Source organism: Aulostomus chinensis, chromosome 16 (genome assembly GCF_037954235.1).
Source record: "Aulostomus chinensis isolate RoL2024-O1b breed Wild chromosome 16, RoL_Achi_v1.0, whole genome shotgun sequence".
Taxonomy (NCBI): Eukaryota; Metazoa; Chordata; class Actinopteri; order Syngnathiformes; family Aulostomidae; genus Aulostomus; species Aulostomus chinensis.
The window spans coordinates 882,501-890,000 of record NC_141335.1 but is presented as its reverse complement, the minus strand read 5'-3'; the positions used below and the strand labels follow the sequence as shown (position 1 = coordinate 890,000).

The 7,500-nt window shown below is 46.5% G+C and overlaps 1 long non-coding RNA gene across 1 annotated transcript in view; it reads right to left on the bottom strand.

The window, feature by feature from the left end:
* Positions 1 to 773: 773 nt before the first annotated feature.
* Positions 774 to 7,500, bottom strand: part of LOC147247075 (uncharacterized) — a 7,931-nt gene continuing 1,204 nt past the window's right edge. Inside the window, exons 2-4 of the long non-coding RNA XR_015109446.1 lie at positions 4,887 to 5,070; positions 3,799 to 3,890; positions 774 to 2,712 (exon numbers count right to left, since the gene is read on the bottom strand). This is a non-coding gene — a long non-coding RNA (uncharacterized LOC147247075). The remainder of the gene's footprint in view (positions 2,713 to 3,798; positions 3,891 to 4,886; positions 5,071 to 7,500) is intronic.

Genomic DNA, 7,500 nt, shown 5'->3' with positions numbered 1-7,500 from the left:
CCTCTCTGTCTTCCTTTGGGTTCCTCTCCTTCCTGCATGGATCATTGAAGGTCAACCTTGAATTCTTCAATGCTCAACATTCACATTTCTCCTCTCGGCTGTTATAATTTCCTCATGTCTCATTTGCATATTCAAACATAACAATTAGAAAAAAGTGTCAGTGTCAATAATCAACTGGTGATTTGCTCCCCTGCTACTGGAGGCAGTGATGTCATCACCTTCTGTCTCTGTGGTCAAGATCAAAGAGCCTACCCCTCCTCGTTCTCTTTCAAGTGTCCCTCTTTAATGTGGAACAGTCAGAGCTGAGGAACACACACACACACACACACACACACGCACGCACGCACGCACGCACGCACGCGCGCCTGTCAGATCAAAGGTCTGATGTCTGGCCGTCTCTCTGTGTCTGATGCAGCTTCCCGCCGTCACATGTTGACAGAACACTGCCGGTTCTGGTGTTCGTGAGGGTTGGAAGGACGAGAACGCAGCAAACACCCTCAACCTTCTAACTTCCTCTTCAGCACTAAAATCCCCAGCAGAGACCCGTGGGAGCGTGTTCATCACTGCCACGCCGTCAGAACAACACGTGTATTCGTGTATCGATGCGTTCTCCTCCCACATCCCCTCAGCTGTCGTCCACAACAGCTGCTTCCTCTGCACGTTTCACACTTCCTACTTTCTACAGTGAGTCTTCGTATTCTGTTGTAAAACTCCCATAATGCATCTCAGTAGGAGCGCCACCTGCCACTCTGAGCTCCTCCACCTGATGTGGTTTGAGTCCCAAAATGGCTTCAGGTGGCCCCTGAGACCAGCGTGGTTGCTGAGGGAGTTTGTTGTCTTTGAGTGCGTCTCCGTCGTTCCAGAGACATCACACCAACCACACTGAGGTTGACCATGGTGGCCGCCAGCGCGGAGGCAGAAATCACGCCAACGTGTTTTAGCCACCGCCAACTTTCATTACAGCGTCAAGATGAAGTTGCTTCAGACCCACAAATACACAAGAGGACCAACAGAGGGCAAGGGCGAGCTGGGAGGGCGGCGGCGAGGCTGTGCTGGGAGGGCGGCGGCGAGGGACCCTCAACAGTCCAGTCACCAAGCCTGAGAGATAAAAGCACGTCTTTCTTTAGAATAGTGAGACGCTGCTCATTCCTTCGTCTAACAGGCTGATCAAGATAGCAAACTTGATGGGGAACAGACGGCAACTTAGTGGGGAAGCCCTGTCCCTCCCTGCCGGGGCGTCCCTCCCTGCCGGGGCGTCCCTCACGGCCCTGCGGATCTGCGCTCTCTGCCCAGGAAATGAGGCTGAGGAGCCGCCGTGACGCGATGACCGGCAGCAGGCGGTTCTAAAACCCGACAGATGAGAGTTCACCCCAGACGGAAAACACGCTCAGTCATGAGCCTCCTTGCGTGTGCCGATTGTACCGCATGTCAATAACGTTACAGTGATGTCATTCCACCTCCAGCAGGGCGCTCCTGACCGAGGGTTATTCTCCATGCACTTCATGAGCACACAGGGATTTCCAGGGATTGTTGGAGTGCGCCAGAGGGTGACGACCATTACTGGCCTGCAGCAGATGGAAGAAGTATTACACTAAGTCACCATACAAGGTTCGACTGGGGTTAGTCTCTTGTTCCCGTGATTGGGACTTGATTGCTTCCTTCCACACAACAAAGGACAAAACAGCAAGAAGCCGCCGTACAAAGAAATCAAATATGGTGGCTCTCACATCAAATCCCTGCAGCACAGCCGGCTGTTTTCAGGAGTTTTCCGACTGAGATGCGATCGTGCTCAGATTGACCATCATCTCCTCGGTAAGCTGGATTTGTTTTGCCGATTTAACAGGATCCACAAAGTCGGTGTGACAAGCACACAGAACATAATCCAGATTTCTATCAAGTGTGTGGAACATTTATCCCACTTCTCCTCCTGATGCTCATTATGTTCCCCCATTCCTTCATCTCTCCCTCGCTCCTTTGTGACAGGCCTGGTCCTCCTTTCCTCTGGTTCTCTATCTGTCCCTGGTCCATTCCCCCTCCGCTCTCCAGTGGTTTTCTCTCCATTTTGATCACATCTCCTTGTTTCCTTTCCTCACATCTCAGCAGACATGAATATTTACTTCACTGCTGACTGACAGGAAATTCGAGGTAAATCCCTCCCTCTGGTTCCTTCTCTGTCCTGGTGCAGTTCCGTTGGGCAGGTGTGAACTCGGCAGTCCCTCTCAGGTCGTCCCTGTCCACCTGTGTACTTGAGACCTACACTTCCTCTAACTAAGTGGAATTTGTATTTTCAGACTTGTCAAAGCATCCAAAAAATATCGTCACTGGGCTGAAACCAGAACGTGGTTCCAGCATGTCCTGGTTGCTGTTTATCCTGGCTTTGTGGTTGGGGAACCAGCCGATTGGTGCATGACTGCCATCTCACAGCACTTAAACGCAGCACACAAACTGTGCGGTGTGGACGGACTTGTCAGCTGATTCAGACCAAAGCAAACAAACTAGAGAAAACGGAAAACCTCCACCGGTGTGAAGAGCTGATTCTTGATGCACATCTTCTTTTTAACTAAAAGTACAGTCGGACTTTAGGGTGGATTCACCTCCCCCCGTCTCCTCCCTCCAGCCCCCGTCCTGTCTCCTCCAGGTGGACTGTCGGAATTGAGACATCCTTCACGATGACGCTATTGATTTCTGGTTCACCAGCAGGAGGACGAGGAGCTGAGGAGACAGAACAGAGAAATGACAGGAGCCCTAAACATCGTCTTCTCATGGCGTTTCTGTTGCTCTCCTTTAATCCTGCACTGTTTGCTGGGGCTCATCTGCCAACCCCCCACCCCCCTTCTCTTTCAGTCCAGATGAGGGTGTCTGTTGTTTTTTCTCCTGGTATTTTTATTCCCTCGCTGCATCTGTTCTCTCCTTCACACTCCCTCTGTTTTTCCGTGCTGAGATGAAAAGATCACTCGTGTCGGCTGTTTGATGTCTTCGCTCGGAGAGTTTTTGCTCTGGTTCTTTGCCACATGCTGCTAGTCTGACGGCTCGGGTCAAACGAAATGACCTGCCACGCATTGCTAATGTGCTCCGGGGGAATCGGTTCAATTATGCTCACCACGGGGGTGAAGACATACATAACGCCAGCATCAAACTCCTCAAGGTTACGCAGTGTTTAGCCCTGCAACTTCCAGCTGTTTACAGAGGACGAGGCACGCCAACGTCCTGCAGGTAGAATGGGTTTGGTCCTGAGATGAACTGAACTGAGGGCCACATCGTCGTTGTTCCAGCAGTTTCATGCATGAGCGGGGGAGGAGGGCGGGTAGTAGGTCAGCTGACCAAAATAAACCGTCACCAGCAGGTTTCTGATTGGAGGAATGGGAGAGGAACCCCGAGTGATGTCATAGAACAGAGGGGCGCTATCATACTTCTAAAAATATGCAGCTTCTTGTAATCTCTTTCATCAAAGTGTTTGTGGATTATTGATCACACATCTGGATTAGGGGGATCAGGATTCCACCAGATAACCTGGAGCGTTGGTGAACACACATTTCTGGACAGGTTAGCTGTTGCTAGCCGTCAGTCTCTGTTAGCTGCAGGCTAAATCTTCATTGCTGGTTCTTCATACATTCTGGAGTCACTAAGAAGTGATGAAGGAGGGAAAAAAAACATCTTAGAGAGCTAAACACTACAGTTAGAGAGTACTTGGCAGGTACAATACACTGTCTGTGTGAAGGGTCACCTATGGATTAACCTCCTTGAGCCATTCTCAAACTCAAAACTTGTCTGTGGCTCCCTGAGGTCTGAGTTTCTCACCTGGATGGAGTCTGAGGACAGCTGACCTCCCACAGACCGTTGAGCCCCCTTGAGACTGGGTTTTATGATGTCAGGCTTTCTGAGTGATTGATCTACAAGAGAAAGAAAGTTACTGGAGTTTATGAAAGCGTCATCGCTCTTGATTGTTCTCAGCCCTGCAGATACTTCCATGATATAATTCAGGTCTGTGATAGTAAATCAGTGGTGCTGACGGAGCTTCATCGCAACCAGATAGTCACATGGTGGGTGTGATGAGGTCATGGGCCGGCCCCTAAGACAGCTGGTAGCTGCCGTATGCAGGGGTCTGCCTTTGCAAATCTCTGCTCCTCGACTCAATAACCAGACAGGCGGGAACAGAAACAGACCAACAAGCCGGCACAGAGCCGACATGTGAAGCCCCGGGGAGACGTTGTAAAACCTCACCCAGACACAACATGCAACATCCTGGCGTCTCCATACATACAACAACACTGGTCTCCCTCCGTTACGCCCCGTCTGCCACCTTGTGTTTCCTGTCATATCCGTCCTCCTCCATCAGGGTGAGGAGGCGTGTCAACGCGTCTCTGAAAACCTGATCCGAGAGTTTCAGGGATTCACAACCAGAATTCAGACCACAATTCAGCACTAAGAGGAAGAAGATCGATGGAGGCGTCCTACATGAAAGACCTTCTCTGTGTTTCTGCTGCTGGCCACCATCTCACTCACACACACTCTCTCACACACACACACACACTCTCTCTCTCACACACACACACACACACACACACACACACACACAATATAACATAACGCTAAAGGACACAAGAAGAGTCTCAAATCTGGTTTGGAGTTTTCCCACTAACAGACAAACCAACGCTGGTGGTCACATGACCTGCACCAGTTTCACGTCAGTTTAGAGGGTTTGAGATCAGCTGCCAGTCACACGAGTTGTTTGATTACTTGAAGTGATCCTGTACTTCTTTAATTTTCTCTGGTTTTGTCAGAATAGAAATGATCAACTGCTGCGTTGTCGCTTGTCAGGCTTTCTTTCCTTCTCCATGACCAGCAGGCTGTAGACGTGCGACCTTCATGTTCACCAGAACCCTCACTGATGCTGCCGTTGCTGTCTGGGGTGTCTGCAGTTGGGATGGATCCCGGATCTGGCTCTGGGATCTTTGCTGTGTCCTCCTCCATTGTGCTCCTCTGGTGTTGCTCAGTTGCTGTTAGCAAATGCTAGAAGCTGTTTCTCCGTCAGCCTGGACGTTGGTTTCCAAGGCTGGACCTCTGGTCTTCCTGTCGGGATGGAAAACAAACACTCTACAATCCTACAATCCTACAATCCTACAATTCTACAATCCTACAATCCTACAATTCTACAATCCTACAATCCTACAATTCTACAATCCTACAATCCTACAATTCTACAATTCTACAATCTTACAATCCTACAATCCTACAATTCTACAATCCTACAATTCTACAATTCTACAATCCTACAATCCTACAATCCTACAATTCTACAATCCTACAATTCTACAATTCTACAATCCTACAATTCTACAATCCTACAATCCTACAATCCTACAATTCTACAATCCTACAATTCTACAATTCTACAATCCTACAATCCTACAATTCTACAATCCTACAATTCTACAATTTTACAATCCTACAATCTTACAATCCTACAATCCTACAATCCTACAATCTTACAATCCTACAATTCTACAATCCTACAATCCTACAATTCTACAATCCTACAATTCTACAATCTTACAATCCTACAATCCTACAATTCTACAATCTTACAATCCTACAATCCTACAATTCTACAATCCTACAATCCTACAATTCTACAATTCTACAATCCTACAATTCTACAATCCTACAATCCTACAATTCTACAATCTTACAATCCTACAATACTATAATCCTACAATTCTACAATCCTACAATTCTACAATCCTACAATTCTACAATTCTACAATCCTACAATTCTACAATCCTACAATTCTACAATCCTACAATTCTACAATCTTACAATCCTACAATACTACAATCCTACAATTCTACAATCCTACAATCCTACAATTCTACAATCCTACAATTCTACAATCCTACAACTCTACAATTCTACAATCTTACAATCCTACAATTCTACAATCCTACAATTCTATAATTCTACAATCCTACAATTCTACAATTCTACAATCCTACAATCCTACAATTCTACAATTCTACAATTCTACAATCCTACAATTCTACAATCTTACAATCCTACAATACTACAATCCTACAATTCTACAATCCTACAATTCTACAATCCTACAACTCTACAATCCTACAATCCTACAATTCTACAATCTTACAATCCTACAATTCTACAATCCTACAATCCTACAATTCTATAATTCTACAATCCTACAATTCTACAATTCTACAATCCTACAATCCTACAATCTTACAATCCTACAATCCTACAATTCTACAATCCTACAATTCTACAATCCTACAATCATACAATTCTACAATCTTACAATCCTACAATTCTACAATCCTACAATCCTACAATCCTACAATTCTACAATCTTACAATCCTACAATTCTACAATCCTACAATCCTACAATCCTACAATCCTACAACTCTACAATTCTACAATCCTACAACTCTACAATTCTACAATCCTACAATTTCATTTAGCAGACGCTTTTGTCCAAAGCGACGTACAACACAAGCAAGAATTCAGACTGAAGGAAAAACCCACAGTAGCGCCAAAGTGCTTCAGTTTTGGTCACAGGTACTGCCATCTAGTGGCAGAAGAAGTGTCACCTCCCCCCCCTCCCCCCTTTTTTTTGTTTTTTTGGACAAACATACAACATGACACAACCCAGTTAGTGCTACATAGTCACTAAGTGCTGGGTCTTGGACCCTCTGACTGATTCTACCACAGGACAAAGAGGAGCAGAGTCAGGTTCAGTGCCTACGTCTCCAAAGTTCGCCGACCTCAGGTAGATCAGGTCAGATTACTTGCATAACTTTGGTCCTGTTTTGATTGACAGCTGGAAGAGGCTAATGACCTCTTGAGAGCAGAATCAGACACAGCAGCAAGACTGAGGAAGAGCCACACAGAGATGGCCAAGTCCATGAGCCAGTTGGAGACTTTGAATCGTGAGCTTGCACTCTAACACTTCCAGCTCCTCGTTGCCTTGGGCGACTGGAGCTGTCAGTTCTTGGTGGATTACTGATCACGCAGCTGGATGAAGAGGACCTGGACTACACCGGATGAAGACCTTGTTGTGAGCTGTCGGTCTCCATGAGCATCAAGCTGAATATACACAACTGCAGAATGGAAACCGCTTATGTGAGCCAGCATTTGGGTGAAGTACTTTTACTGGTATCATCTTTGGGCAACATTGTTCAAAATAATTAGAGACACACTGACAAAGACAGCGAGGACCCTGTCCTCCTGATGTCTCACAACCATAAAGGCCTGTTAAAACTGTCTCTGGAACCCTGAAGGCTCATTCTGGTTTCCCATAATCTTTTTTTTTCTTCTCTCCCTTCTTATTAACTTTCCATATTCATCTGATATGAATTTCCTGCGCGCTATGGACAATATACACGGCTTTCATGTGTCATCGAGCCACTCAGCGCGTTCCACATATTTCTCTTTGGTCTGGTGGAAATGTGAGCGATGCATCTTCCAGCCAGCTGGAGGTTCC